The following is a 15,835-nucleotide window of genomic DNA, read 5'->3' on the forward strand; positions in this document are numbered from 1 at the left end:
GTTGTCTACCTTTTTTATTAAAAAACACAAACACATCAGTTGGTTTCCCCCTTGAAACCCCCATTCCCCTGATTTGAATGACCATGTGGAGGATCCATGTAAAAATCTATATCCTTTGAGCCATGCCAGCCAATGGGGGCCGGGTAAAAGGGGCAATTGCCCAGGTGATTTAAAAGGTCTTGGGGGCCCCCACCCAACATCGCCGGCAGTGCAGCAGAGCTAAGGCAGGTTTCCTGCCCGCCCTCACTCCGCACCACTCCCAGAAGTGGCTGGAACGGCCCTATGTCCCAGGGCAGGGGGTCTGCACTCATTGACCCCACCCCCAGTGACAACTCTGCAGTTCCCATTCACTGGGAACTGCAGCCAATGGGAGCTGCGGGGGAGGGGGGGCGAGGGGCTGTGGGCAGCAGCGCGTGGAGAACCCCTGGGTCCCTCACCTAAAAGCCACTGCCAGAGGGATGTGCCAGTCACTTTTGGGAGGTAAGCGCTGACCCCCAGAGAAGTCAGGTAAACACTAGTAACTACCAGTGAAAATAAAGGGTGAGCATCAGCCACAATATTCAAGAGAGGAGACTGAATTTTGAACAGCCATACATTTTCAGGATGTTGGGATCCAGGGCTTTTCTATTGTCCCATCTCTATATAAAAGAGAAATATACTGTTATTTGGGATGATTGATTTTCTTTTATACCAGTAGACTGAAAGTGTCAGAGATACAGAGATGAAGCCTTTGTGAAATCAGATTATGTGAACCTGATGATTACACAAATTGAGTGGTAATGGAGTAATGGAAATGGGTGCTTTGGCTACCAAAACTATGAAGGGCAACTACTTTAGTCTCAGACTCATGGACTTTAAGGCCAGAAGGGAACATCACAATCATCTAGCCTGACCTCCTGCATATCACAGGCCACAAAATCTCATCCATCCCCTCCTGTGATAGACCCATAACCTGTGGCTGAATTATTGAAGTCCTCATATCATGACTTAAAGACTTCAAGTAATTTTTCATGTAATTTAAGGACAAAAAGATAAAATCTCTCTGGGATGTGCGTATAGACATCAAAGCAAACACCATATAAAGCCATTAACTTACCATGCATATTTATGAAAGTTGAAAAAAAAAACACTTGACTCCAGTATCATGAATGCATATGGAATAGTATATAGTCTCCTCAATAAAATAAACATCAATATAATAATTAACAATATACTTTATATGAGTGAATTCAAGTCCCAGTTGCATTCAGTCCTAAAAATTTGAAGTAGACCTGATCCTATTGCATTGGAGTTAATGGAAGTCTTCTCATTCATTTCAAGGGGCTTTGGATGAGGCCCAAAGAATTTCAAGTCAGTGGGAATGCACAGATGGGAGAGATAAATTTGGAGAAATGTATCCAGTTATAACATCTGGAAGAGAGATTAAAGGGATTCAGGGCAAATTTGCTTCTGTGGAAGCAAGAAAATGACACTTCTAAGTATTACTAGAGTAATTAATTCTTTCAGCTGCAGTGGCCTAAAAATAAGTATGTCATTAGTATTGGTCTTGGTTTTAGGAATTCAGAGTTCAAAGTAGCAAGTCATTGCCTCTCTATGAGACACATAATTAAGACACTTAAGTAAATAACCTCTTTTTATAAATCTTTCCATGAGTGTATATCCCAAGTAATGATCTGTTTCAGTGGAGAAATAACTGCTTTGAAATATTCTGAAGTAACTATTAAAAGTAAGTAAAAGAAAGTAATCCTTTCTGTTGATTTTTATAGATTAGTAGATTCCAAGGCCAGAAGGGACCATTGTGATCATCTAGACCAGGGGTCTGCAACTTTCGGCATGCAGCCCATCAGGGAAATCAGCTGGCAGGCCGCGAGACATTTTGTTTACATTTACCATCCATAGGCACGTCAATGTAAACAAAATGTCTCACAGCCCACCAGCAGATTACCCTGATGGGCCGCATGCCAAAGGTTGCTGACCCCTGATCTAGACTGACCTCTGCATAAAACAGGCCATAGAACTTCCCCAAAATAATTCCTAATGCATATATTTTAGGAAAACATCCAAACATTAATTAAAATTGTCATTGATGAAGAATCCACCATAAACCTTGGTAAGTTGTTCCAAAAGTTAATTACTCTCTCTTAAAAATGTTACGCTTTATTTACAGTCTGAATTTGTTTAGCTTCAATTTCCAGACATTGGATTGTGTTATACCTTTCTCAACTACATTGATTTTTTTTATTACATATTTGTTCTCCATATAGGTACTTATAGACTATAATCAAGTCACCCCTTAAAACTTTCCCTTTGTTCAGCTAAATAGATTAAGCTCCTTACATTTTTCACCATAAGGCATGTTTTCTAATCATTCTCTTAGCTCTTCTCTGAACCTCTTTAATTTCTCAACATCCTTCTTTAATGATGGACACCAGAACTAGATACAGTATTCCAGCAGCAATCACACCAGTGCCACATATAGACGTCAACTAACTTACTCCTACTTGATATTCCTCTGTTTAATAGTCCAAGGATCACATTAGTCCTTGTGGCCACAGCATTGCACAGGGAGCTCATGTGATGCTGATTATCCATCATGACCTAAAATCTTTTTCAGGACAGTGCTTCCCAGGATAGAGTCCCTCAAACTGTAAGTATGGCCTACGTTCTTTGTTTCTATATCTATATATTTACATTTAGCCATATTAAAACACATATTGTTTACCAAGTGATTCAGATCACTCTGTATCAGTGATGTTTGTTCCCTTTATTATTTACCACTATCAGATTTAAGGACCTGCATCAATCTGCTTACCTGCTGACTTAACCCCAGGAAGTCTTATAAGTGCAGCTGGGCCCCATTTGAGATGCCTAATTGGCCAAACCAACCTATTGGCTGAGGCGGTTAGCAGATCTGCTCTGAAGATCAGAAGTAGGGCACTGGTTGCTCAAAGTATTTATCCATGTCAGCAATAACTCCTGTAAGTCCTTGTTTCCAGACTTGCTTCTGTCCTGCTCCTGCCTTAGGCCCTGACCTGCTTCCATCTTTCCTCACTCCAGGTAACCCAGTTCTGACTTTGGCACTGACCTTGGCAATGACGTCTGACTTCAGTTCTTACTCTGGGCTCCGACTTCCGGTACCTGATTCTGGCTGTGACCCTTGGTTCTGACACCTGACTCTCGACTTCTGCTCTGACCACTATACCTTTCTCCAGATCCAACCACCTGGTACAACCACACATGTCCTGGTTACTAACAACCGTTCCTACAATTTTTGTGTTATCTGCAATCTTTATTTCTTATGATTTTGTTTTCTTCCAGGTCATTAATACAAATATTAAGTAGACTGGGGCTAAGAACCAATCCCTTCAAGACCCTACTAGAAATACACCTATTTGTTGATGATTCCCTGTTTACAATTACATTTTGAGACCTATCAGTTAGATGGCTTTTAATCCATGTAATGTGTGCCATGTTAATTTTATAATGTTCCAATTTTTTTAATGAAAATATCATGTGGTACTAAAGCAAATGCTTTACAGAGGTCTAAGTATATTACATCAATGCTATTACCTTTATCAATGAAACCTGTAGTCTTATAAACAAAAAAATAGAAATCTAATTTGACAGGATCTATTTTCAGTAGACCAGGGGTTCTCAAACTGGGGGTCGGGACCCCTCAGGGGGTTGCGAGATTAATACATGAGAGGTTTACAGCTGTCAGCCTCCACCCCAAACCCCGCTTTGCCTCCAGCATTTATATTGGTGTTAAATATATTTAAAAGTGTTTTTAATTTATAAGGGGGGTCACACTCAGAGTCTTGTTATGTGAAAGGGGTCACCGGTACAAAAGTTTGAGAACCACTGCAATAGACCAATGTTGATTGATACCAATTCTATTTCCCTCCTTTTATTCTTTGTTAATTGAGTCCCGTATCAGCCATTCCATTATCTTGCCTGGGATCAATGTCCGACGCATAGGCCTATAATTACATAGGTCATCCCATATACCCTTTCTAAATAGTGTCACATCCGCTTTCTTCCAGTCTTTTGGAACTTCCCCTGGAACTTTTCAATATAAGGAAGTGAATACTGTTGTACAGACTTTCCTTGAAACTGTGACATACCTTCCCACCATTTCAGTTCTTTATGAACTTCAGGACTGAGAGAAAATTCTCAATAAAATAAGAAAGAAAAAAGAAAGAAATGTTTAAAAGCTCTCAACTGATGTTGTTTTCATACAAATTTCACTCTTATTGTACCAAAATAAAAAATAACAACAAAAAAGAGATCTTGTGGTGTTTATAAAAGCTTTTTGAGAAGAAACTGTTACCGTGATAATATTGTTCTCAGCCAAACAACAGGTGAGGTATAAAGACAAATCATATATTTTCTAGGACAACATGTTTTATTGACTTCTGGAAAAACATTAAAAGCAAGAAGCAGCAAAAGAAAGCAAAGCAAAAGAAAAGAAGCCTGAGAAATTTTCTTTTTCTCTGTGTCCATTTAAGAGAATGCTTTCTATTTTTTCATGAAGAACTATTATCTATACAATCAGATAAATATGCTAAAAGTAATAGTTGTTAAATCTAACAACCTATAGTTTGGCCTTTAAAAAAAGAGATAAATTATTCCTGGTTAAACACTTTTTCAATAACTTTAGCCTCTTTCTTTGTCTTCACGGATATCAGTGAGCAGAACATAATTTCCTTGCATTTATTCTGTGAATATATTAAATATTTTAAATGTTTTACCGTGTGTGATGATTGTAAAGCTTTGTGGCTTAGCTGTGATAGGTCATATAACTAAAGTGCCTTATTCCTTTTCCTGATTGGATGGATGAGTGTGCAAGCATTTCTGGGGCAAAATGTTCGCACTTTTACATTTGAAATTCAGTTTCCACAAATGTTCACAACTTTTTGAAATTTGCTTTAAAAAATAAACATATTCAGCAGAGCACATCACTTTAATGTATGTGACACGGAACACAAAAAGAATGCATGTGTGGCAGAACAAAATTCATTTAAAAAGTCAAAGAAATAGTCGCAGAAAATCCTTTGCTTATTTTTCCATGATTAATGGCTTTTATATTTATTGTGTTGATAATTGTGCACATTGAATGACAATGTTTTTGCTTTTGTTGTTCAGAGAGTTATCTGATATGTATCAACCTATTCTTGTTTTACAAAAGACATTTTACATTCAGTTATGTGAATCTGAAATAGTGATATTCAGTGTCTCTTTAACCAACCCAGTACTAAATGAGATCATGGCTGTTGGTGGGTTTCTAAACACTTTAGTCATACATACTTACCCTTTTATATATCTGGCCTTACAGAAGACTAAAGAGTAAGGAGGAAAAAACAGTACCATATGACTTTATGTCATTAATTGAAGAAATGTTATTCAATTCAATGTGCTGAGAATATATTGAGCATATTGGCTGTCTTGTGAACAAAGTGTATAGATTATTTGTTGTTGTTTTTATATTTTGGTATATTCAGTTCTCACTTTTATGTTAAGAAAAGTTATGCAACAGTAAACAATGCAGGGAAAAAATGTCCTTCTTAGAAAAACAGCCAAATATACTGTAGGCCACTGCAAAACATAGGAGTTTTAATCTTACTGGCTGATTTGATAAAAAGCTTTACGTTTATTGTGCTTTTTTAATTTAAATTCAATTTAACAAGTTGCTGTGCAGAAAAAAATCCTCTGCAAAGATAAATTGTTGAGCCTCACTTTTTATTTAATAACACTGCGAAATGAAAGAAAAATATGGGAGTGGTGGTGCAGAATCCCATAAGATGCAAAACTCTGTAGAGCACAATACTTACTGTAAAGCATCTTTAAAAGATGTCTTCCTTTTTGGAATCTTGTTATTCTTCCACATATTTCCAATTAAACTTTGTTAAGTTAACTGCCTTTAGAAATAACCAAGATCTGTTTTAGTGCCAGCAAAGTTCCAGTGGCCACAGAAGCTTTACAGTCTTGTTCTTAACAGGAAAGGTTAACCACAATGTTGTTATCTAACATGTCAGCACGAGTGACTGTGATGGGACATGCCCCCATCCCACTGATGGGCTAACAAACATTCCTGCGCTCAGGCAGTGCCAATTAGATGCCCCTGCAGAACATGCACCATCTAGAGAAGAGGAGCTTAAAGAGGTGAAACACGCCCCAGAGAATGGGGGAAGTTTACTCAGGAGGAGAGACTTCTACGGACTGCCAGTGAGTTCCAGTAACAAGGGGAGCCCAGCCTGAGGCAGTGATGAGCCCTTCCTTTCCCCCACTTGTTTGGGGACAGACTGACACTACAAGCTTATTTAGGTGAGGGTTGCTTCCAGCCAGCAACCTGTGGTGGGACCAACCTGTGGTGGGACCACGGACTAGAAGTAATTGGACTCAGAAAGGACCCCAAAATTGAGCTGAACTCCACTGAGAACAGAGAGATTTCCCAAGAGTGGGAGGTCCCATAGCGAACCCAGGGGCAAGAGACTCAAAGAGACTATAGCCATGCCCAGGCTGAGGCTGATTTATAACATTGGCTCTAAATGATAACAGTGAAAATTATTAGAAGAGGGATCATTTTATATATTTTATAACAACACTGGTCTACAACTCTGAATAACTAGAAAAATATTCATTTGTCTCTTTACCTTGTTGAATGCATCTATGAAACACACTATATAAATATTAAATAATATTGAGGTTATTTTAAGAGCTATTGTGTACCCTTATAAGAATCAATTCATGAAATCAATCTTCAGTTTAATCCTCATCTGCATTTTAATGATTTCAATGTGTCATCTTCTTATGTGACTTGAGGTTACGTATTTTACCTACTTCTTGCACTCTGTCTCTGGAAGCAATAAATCCGAGTAAACAGAACCATTATCAGTATTTGTATAGGGTCAAATGCAACTACAACACTGGAAGTAATGTGTTAAGTTATATCTCAAGGATGTTATGTTGCCCTCAACCAATTATTAAAGTATAAGCATCAGGTCTTCACAGGAATGATTGAACACTCCTCACAATGGTTTTGCTTGCAGTGATCACATTTATATTGTATAATGGGTTTCTGATAAATCATTACATTAAGGTTTCAGACTTTAGAGATTCTCACTTCAATTTATGGTTTATGAAGGTAGCATTATACAGTTAAAGAAACAGTTTTTCACTTAAAGTAGTTCCTTTGATTAAGTGATGTCCTGGAAAAAAGTGCAATCAAACTACATCCACCCACATACTATATATATAGTGTTTCTTTTACTGTGTACTTGTAATTGAGATGAGGCAGGGCCCAATAGTGTCAAAAATGTGGTGGATGCCATGATTATGATATTAAATTGTAAACGGTTTGGGGGAAGGGATTATAAGAACATACGAATGGCCATACTGGCTCAGGTCCATCTAGCCCAGTATCCTGTCTTCTGACAGTGACCAAATGCCAGGTGTTTCAGAGGGAATGAACAGACAGGTAACTATTCAGTGATCCATCTGCTGTCATCCATCCCAGCTTCTGGGAATCAGAGGCTAGAGACACTCAGAGCATGGGCTTGCATTACTGACCAACTTATGAATTTCTCTCATTCTTTTTTGAACCCTGTTATAGTTTTGGCCTTCACAATATCCCCGACAACAAATTCCACAGCTTGATTGTGCACTGTGTGAAGAAGTACTTCCTTTTTTTGTTTTAAACCTGTTGCCTATCAATTTCAGTGACCCCTGGTTCTTGTGTTATCTGAAGGAATAAATAACACTTCCCTATTCACTTTCTCCCCACCAGTCATGATTTTATCGACCTCTATCATATAATCTCTTAGTCATTTATTTTCCAAGCTGAAAAGTCACAGTCTTTTTAATCTCTCCTCATATGGAAGCTGTTCCATACCCTTAATCATTTTGTTGCCCTTCTGTGTACATTTTCCAATTCTAATATATTTTTCTTGAGATGGAGTGACCAGAACTGACCAAGAATTACTTTTTGTTCTTCATTTGTACAGCACCTACCACAATACGCTGTGATAATACAAATAAAATAATCTCTCATTCATCACAGAGCATCTTTGTAAGCACAGGAAGCAGTACTGTTACCACAGAATTTGACATTCCTGCATGTGCCTCAGAACTTGACAGTGCTGCAGACAGCCATTTTGTATGTTCAACCACTGTCAACTGACATAACTAGCTAGCTAGGAAAATCTTAGGCCTTTGTGAGGCAAGGTCAGACAGCTGCATACTTGCAGTTTGTTAATCTGAAGGGAGGATGGGATAGACAGTTGTGGAAGAGAGTGAGTGAATAGCAACCTGGGTTTTAAGTTCCCCTGACATTTTCTTGTTATGACTAGGAAGACTAGAAATATTTTGAGATAATGAGTAGTTTGTTTAAATTAGGTTTCAGAGTAGCAGTCGTGTTAGTCTGTATCCGTAAAAAGAAAAGAGTACTTGGGGCACCTTAGAGACTAACAAATTTATTTGAGCATAAGCTTTCGTGAGCTACAGCTCACTTCATCGGATGCATACAGTGGAAAATATAGTGGGGAGATTTTATATACACAGAGAACATGAAATAATGGGTGTTACCATACAGACTGTAACAAGAGTGATCAGGAAAGGTGAGCTATTACCAGAAGGAGAGCGGGGTGTGGGGGGGACGACCCTTTTGTCGTGATAATCAAGGTGGACCATTTCCAGCATTTTACTAAATGGACAAAAATCAGATGTCAAGAATTGTAACATTCAAAAACCAGTCGGAGAACACTTCAGTCTTTTTGGTCACTCGATTACAGACCTAAAAGTGGCAATTCTTCAACAAAAAAACCTTCAAAAACAGACTCCAACGAGAGACTGCTGAACTGGAATTAATTTGCAAACTGTATACAATTAACTTAGGCTTGAATAAAGACTGGGAGTGAATGTGTCATTACACAAAGTAAAACTATTTCCCCTTGTTTATTTCCCCTCCTACTGTTCTTGTAAAGTGCTGGAAATCCCCCCTGTTTCCCTCTCTTTTTCTTTCATACGTCAAGAGAGGTGATTAATAACACTCAAATAACCAAGTCCAGATTAGTGAGCCAGTGAGGAGCTTGATGCAAGTCTGAGACAAGTTTACTCTGACAGTAAAGCCTACAGAAACATCAGGTTATGAGGGTCCATTCTGGCCAGAACGTCCCAGCTGGATTAGATTAATCTGATTTGTGTCTGTTGGTTCTTCAGTTAAAGGTGTAGCCACTTTCACTCTATACCATTTACCTCCCTTTTCATGTAACCTGGAGATCAACAAACAATTTATTAAAAAGAACGAGGAATACTTGTGGCACCTTAGAGACTAACAAATTTATTTGAGCATAAGCTTTCGTGAGCTACAGCTCACTTCATCGGATACATTCAGTGGAAAATACCGTGGCTTGAAAATACAGTGGCTTAGGTTTGAATAAAGACTGGGAATGGATGGGTCTTTACACAAAGTAAAACTATTTCCCCATGTTTATTCACCTCCCCTCCACTGTTCCTCAGACGTTCTTGTCAACTGCTGGAAATGGCCCACCTTGATTATCACTACAAAAGGTTTTTCTCCCCTGCTCTCCTGCTGGTAATAGCTCACCTTACCTGATCACTCTCGTTACAGTGTGTATGGTAACACCCATTGTTTCATGTTCTCTGTGTATATAACTCTCCCCACTGTATTTTCCACTGAATGCACCCGATGAAGTGAGCTGTAACTCATGAAAGCTTATGCTCAGATACATTTGTTAGTCTCTAAGGTGCCACAAGTACTCCTTTTCTTTTTGTAAAATACTAGTAGCTAAGGCACATCTCCTTTTCATCTCATCCTTGACAGAGCCATCTGCACTGATCAAGCTTCCTGGGGTCACAAAAGATGCTACTTGTTCTATGACTTCACCACTGCTGCATTTCAACTCTTTATCTATTGGCCCTTTTTCAAGAAGCAACAACTTATAGATCATAGGATCATAGAATATAAGATTGGAAGGGACCTCAGGAGGTCATTTTGTCCAACCCCCTGCTCAAAGCAGGACCTAATCCCCAGCTAAATCATCCCAGCCAGGGCTTTGTCAAGCCTGACCTTAAAAACCTTTAAGGAAAGAGATTCCACCACCTTCCTAGGTAACCCATTCCAGTGCTTCACCACCCTCCTAGTGAAAAAGTTTTTCCTAATATCCAACCTAAACCTCCCCCACTGCAACTTGAGATCATTACTCATTGTTCTATCAGCACCTCTGCTCAGTGTGCAGCAGCAATCAAAAACGACATTCAGATGTGTAAAGAATGGAATAGGAAATACTGAGGTGTTATAAAATCCATGGTCTGCCCTCACCTGGGTTACAGTATTCAAATCTAGTCACCCCATCAACTCATAAGACTGGAAGAGACCTCGAGAGGTCATCTAGTCCCATCCTCTGCATGCATGGCAGGACTAAGTATTAGCTAGACCAGTGGTTCTCAAACTTTTGTACTGGTGACCCATTTCACATAGTGCAACCCCCCCCCTAAAAATTAAAAACACTTTTTAATATATTTAACACAATTATAACTGCTGGAGGCTAAGCGGGGCTTGGGGTGGAGGTTGACAGCTCACGATCCCCCATGTAATAACCTTGTGACCCCCTTGATCCCCCAACCCCCAGTTTGAGAACCCCTGAGCTAGACCATCTCTGACGGGTGTTTGTCTAACCTGCTCTTAAAAACCTCCAATGATGGAGATTCCACAACCTCCCTAGGCAATTTATTACAGTGCTTAACTTCTTCCCCGTCAGGGTGGTTTTTTCTAATGCCAACCTAAACCTCCCTTGAAGCAATTTAAACCCATTGCTTCTTGTCCTACCCTCAGAGGTTAAGAACAACTTTTCTCCCTCCTCCTTGTAACAACCTTATATGTACTTCAAAACTGTTACCATGTCCTCTCTCAGTCTTCTCTTCTCCAGACTAAACAAACCCAATTTTTTTCAATATTCCCTCATAGCTCATGTTTTCTAGACCTTGAATAATTTTTTGTTGCTCTTGTATGGACTTTCTCCAATTTGTCCACATCTTTCCTGAAATGTGGCACCCAGAACTGGTTACAATACTCCAGTTGAGACCTAATTATCGTGGAGTAGAGTGGAAGAATTACTTCTCATGTCTTGCTTACAACGTTCCTGCTAATACATCCCAGAATTATGTTCGCTTTTTTGCAACAGTGTTACACTGTTGACTCATATTTAGCTTGTGGTCCTCTGTGACCCCCAGATCCATTTCCCCAGTACTTTTTGCGAGGCAGTCATTTCCCATTTTGTATGTCTGCAACTGATTGTTACTTCCTAAGTACAAAATCTTGCATTTGTCCGTATTGAATTTCAATCTATTGACTTCAGACCATTTCTCCAGTTCGTCCAGATCATTTTGAATTTTAATCCTATCGTCCAAAGCACTTGCAACCCCTCCCAGCTTGGTATCATCTGCAAACTTTATAAGTATATTCTCTATGCCATTATCTAAAGGATAAAAAATAAAAGGGGTCCAGAGTTGACAAGTGATTGGAGGAACAGAAACACATCTATGTGAAGAGGATGAAAAAGTCAAGAGTCTCTTTAAGTGACAGAAATTTTGGTAGAGCCAGTGGGATGGTGTCGTTAAAGCTCCATACTGTTTTGCACACACAGGGGGAGTTGCTCCGCTGTGAGTGTGTAGTTTTTAGTAGAAAAACTCACTGCAAGTGCACCAATACTTGGGGCTAACTCTTGAATTTTCTGAAGAGTTTCAAGAAGCCTATTGGCTTTTCAGTTCCATTAAATAAAAATTAACCTCACAGCTTAGTTTTCATTTTTTCCCAAGCTTCTTTGGCTAAACTACACACTATAGAAAGTAAAGGGACTGGCCAGTGCAAGTTCAGTGCTTGCCTGGATTACGTAATTTTGTTACACCGAAGAATGCTTTTTTTATTTATCTAATTTTCTGTGCTCTCATCAAGCCATTGAATGGCTTAAGAGTTCTATTTTCGAATCAGCTGAAAGGCAGGTGTTTTTGAAAAAACATTTTTCATGTGTGGAAAAACTCTCTCCTTCCAAAAAATCCTGTTGAGAACTTGTTCAGAAAGAAGTTCATGTTTAGAAAACAATTTTTGACACCAGCTTTGTTCATCTTCTTCCAAGCCAGCTGCGTTCTGTGGGATCTTGGTCTGGGTGTAAATCGTTACTTAATATTTTAGTCAATTTAAAAACGCAACAACCTTAGTTCCCCAGCAAACGAACATACAAACATGGAGCTATGTCAGATCCTGTTGCTCTCTCTCATACCTAACACAACTCCTAAAAAGCAAGGAAATGAAAAATTAATACTGCCAACAGTATGTTCCCTTTACTCCGCATCCCTAGATGTGCACTTCAAACTTAGTGTCGGTGCCATACACCACAACCTGGGCTCCCTCAGCAGGGCTCCCACCTTCCAGCGCCATTCCTGTGCCTTCATATTCTTGGCATTTTCTGTAAGTCAAAGTCAACTACACAAATTTTCCATGGTAGTGAAAAATATCATAATTAATTAAAATGTGCTTGCCAATTGTACAATGTCATCTGCAATAACTAAGGAGCTTAACTCTAGATCAACCAATGTTACACCCTCCAATTTGTTTACAATTCTTAATGTCCAGTTTAAAACTATGATGAAAAATGATGGTGAGTCCGACATTCCTCGTCTTACACCAGACTTCAACTTGAATCAAATGCCTCTTTGAAGTCGCTGAAAACAGCAAACATCTTTAAACACCATTTTTACTTTTTTCCATCAATTGTTGGAACATGAATATCTGACCAATACAACTTTGGCCTGGTTTAAAGCCACACTGGTCTTCACCTGCTACTTACTCAAAAATTGGCCTTAATCTGTTAACAATTACTTTCATAATGGTTTTTTCCAAGTACTGACAATAAGCTTATACCTCTATCATTATTCTGATCAGCAGGATCTCCTTTTGTCAAGATTGGTACAGCTATAGCCTTTAGCTAGTAATCTGCTCCCATACCTTCTTGTGTATTTTTCTAATGCTTTGAGAGCATGAATCCTTCCAGTTTTTAGCAGCTCAGCTGTTATATTGCCTATTTTTACAGCTTTCCCTTTTTTAACTGCTTCATTGCTCTTTCTGTATGTTATTCTGATGGTGCTTCATTGCTGATATACATTCTGCCTTGCAAGCTGCTCTGTTAATCTAGCATGTCTAGAATGCTTGTGTCTGGACGAACTACAGGGTTAATCATTTTGTTAAAATGCTCTTTCCGTACTTTCAACATGTCTTCAGCTTTTGTTTTCAGTTCACCAGTAGACTTTCTCACTGCTTCCTTTATTGGCCTGATTGTGGTTTCATATGACTTAACCTTTTTGCATATTGTTTTCATATCTTGTTTGATTGACACCTCTTCTAGTCGCTGAGCATTTCCTTTCCAAAACTTTTGTTTGTCTACTCTTTGTGATTTCTTCACTGCTTTTTGCAATGCTTTTACTTCTTTGAAATGGTTATTGGCCTAATGAATGTGGGGAAGAAGTTGACATGATATACCTTGATTTTAGTAAGGCTTTTCACACAGTTCCTCATGACAGTCTCATAAGCAAACTAGGAAAATGTGGACAACATGAAATTACTATCAGGTGCATGCACAATTGTTTGAAAGACAGTACTCAGAGACTACTTATCAATGGTTGACTGGAACTTAACAATGGGAGTTAAACTGGGAGTTAACAATGTGATGCAATTGTGAAAAAAGGCTAATATCATTCATGGGTAGAGTTGAAGGAGTGTCATATGTAAGATACAGGAGGTAATTATCCTTCTGTATTCAGCAGTCCAGTTCTGGGTGTCACACTTTAGGAAAGATGTGGATAAATTGGAGAGAGTCCAGAGGACAGCAACAAAAATTATAACAGGTTTAGAAAATCTGACCTATAAGGAAAGGTTAAAAAAATGAGGCATGTTTAGTCTTAAGAAAAGAAGACTGAGTGGGGACCAGATAACAGTCTTCAAATATAATAGGGGCTGATATAAAGAGGAGGATGATGAATTGTTCTCCATGTGCACTTAAGGTAGGACAAGAAGGAACTGGCACAATCTGCAGCAAGGGAGATTTAGGTTAGATATTAGGTCAAACTCCAGCTATAAGGGTAGGTATTCCCTGGAACAGGTGTCCAAGGAGGTTGTGGAATCCCCATCAGGGGAGGTTTTTAAGAACAGGATGGACAAATACCTGCCACTGATGGTCTAGGTTTACTTGGTCCTGCCTCAGTGCAAAGGGCTGGACTTGATGACGTCTCAAGTTGCCTTCTAGCCCTACATTTCTATGATTCTTCAACTTTCCCCCCAGTCTTAGCTTGTTTACACTTTTCCTGTAATAGTCTTGTTTAGTTGCTTGTCCAGCTTTTGTCTGTTTGCTTACACCTTCAAATAACTTTGTCCATTGTGTTTTGCTTTCTTGAATATTCTCCATCGGTCTGTAATGAGATTTCTTCATAATCACAAATTAAAGGCCTGAACCTTCCTCCAAATGCCACCTTGTATGTTTTCCTCACAGAGCTATATTTTAACCTATCAATATCACTTTTGACTCTAGTTACACCCACCTTTTTCTTGACCTTAAATTTAATCTTTTCTATTAGTAATTCATGATCACTGCCACACTTGGCACTTCTATAGATTCAGACATGCAACAGTAACTATCTATGCCTTTTAATTATAACAATGTGCTCAATCGGGGGTTTAGTTTGACTGCCTGGTGAATTCCTTGCAACTTTATGCATGTCTTTGTAATGAAACCAAGTACTACCAATAACCAGATTGTGCCTCTCACAGCAAATTCTTTCCCTATTATTGTTTGCAGTCCCAATGCTAAGGAGTCCAACATTATTCATTTGCTTACTATGTCCATTACCAACCTTTGCATTCATATCTCCTATTATCAGGACCAGGTTCAGAAATCTCATCTATGATGCTATCCAGCTGTTGATAAAATCTTTCCTTCTCTTCCTCTTCTACTGCTTCCACTGATGCATAACAGCAAATCACAGTTATGCATAGTGTAAGTAGTAGTAAACCTTGGTATGGCAATCTGCTTAGACAGTGGTTTCCCATTGTTCATTAAAATAACTCTTCTCTTGTCCACCTCTTTAGCAACCCATCCCTGTGCTTCACTTGTCTGCTTGAATGTCTGAAATAAAGAAACGTGTAATTTTCAACTGTCAAATTTCTATACCTAGCCAATGTATCTCCTGAATGTCAGTAAGGGAAACTTGTAGTTTCCCAAACAACTCTGCTTTTAGCTCATTCTGGCCTAGAGAGAACAGGGTTCTAACTTTACAGCTCGCATTGTATGTAATATGTTCAGTTATTATCCCAAATCCATGAACATTTCCATTTATTTGTTCCATTGTCTTTCTTGGTACTGATTTTAAATTTTCCTTATCCTAGATACTGTTGGTTTACAGCAGTGGCTCTCAACCCTTTCAAACTACTATACCCCTTTCAGGAGTCTGGTTTGTGTTGCATACCCCCAAATTTCACCTCACTTAAAAACTAGTTGCTTACAAAATCAGACATAAAATTACAAAATCAGACATAAAAATACAAAAGTGTCACAGCCACACTATTACTTCAAATTTGCTTACTTTCTCATTTTACCATATAATTACTAAAAAATCAATTGGAATATAAATATTATACTTACATTTCAGTGTACAGTATATAGAGTAGTATAAACAAGTCATTGGCTGTACAAAATTTTAGTTTGTACTGACTTCGCTAGTGTTTTTTTTTGTAGCCTGTTGTAAAACTAGGCAAATATCTAGATGAGTT

The sequence above is a fragment of the Eretmochelys imbricata genome, chromosome 1 (assembly GCF_965152235.1).
Source record: "Eretmochelys imbricata isolate rEreImb1 chromosome 1, rEreImb1.hap1, whole genome shotgun sequence".
NCBI classification, from domain to species: domain Eukaryota; kingdom Metazoa; phylum Chordata; order Testudines; family Cheloniidae; genus Eretmochelys; species Eretmochelys imbricata.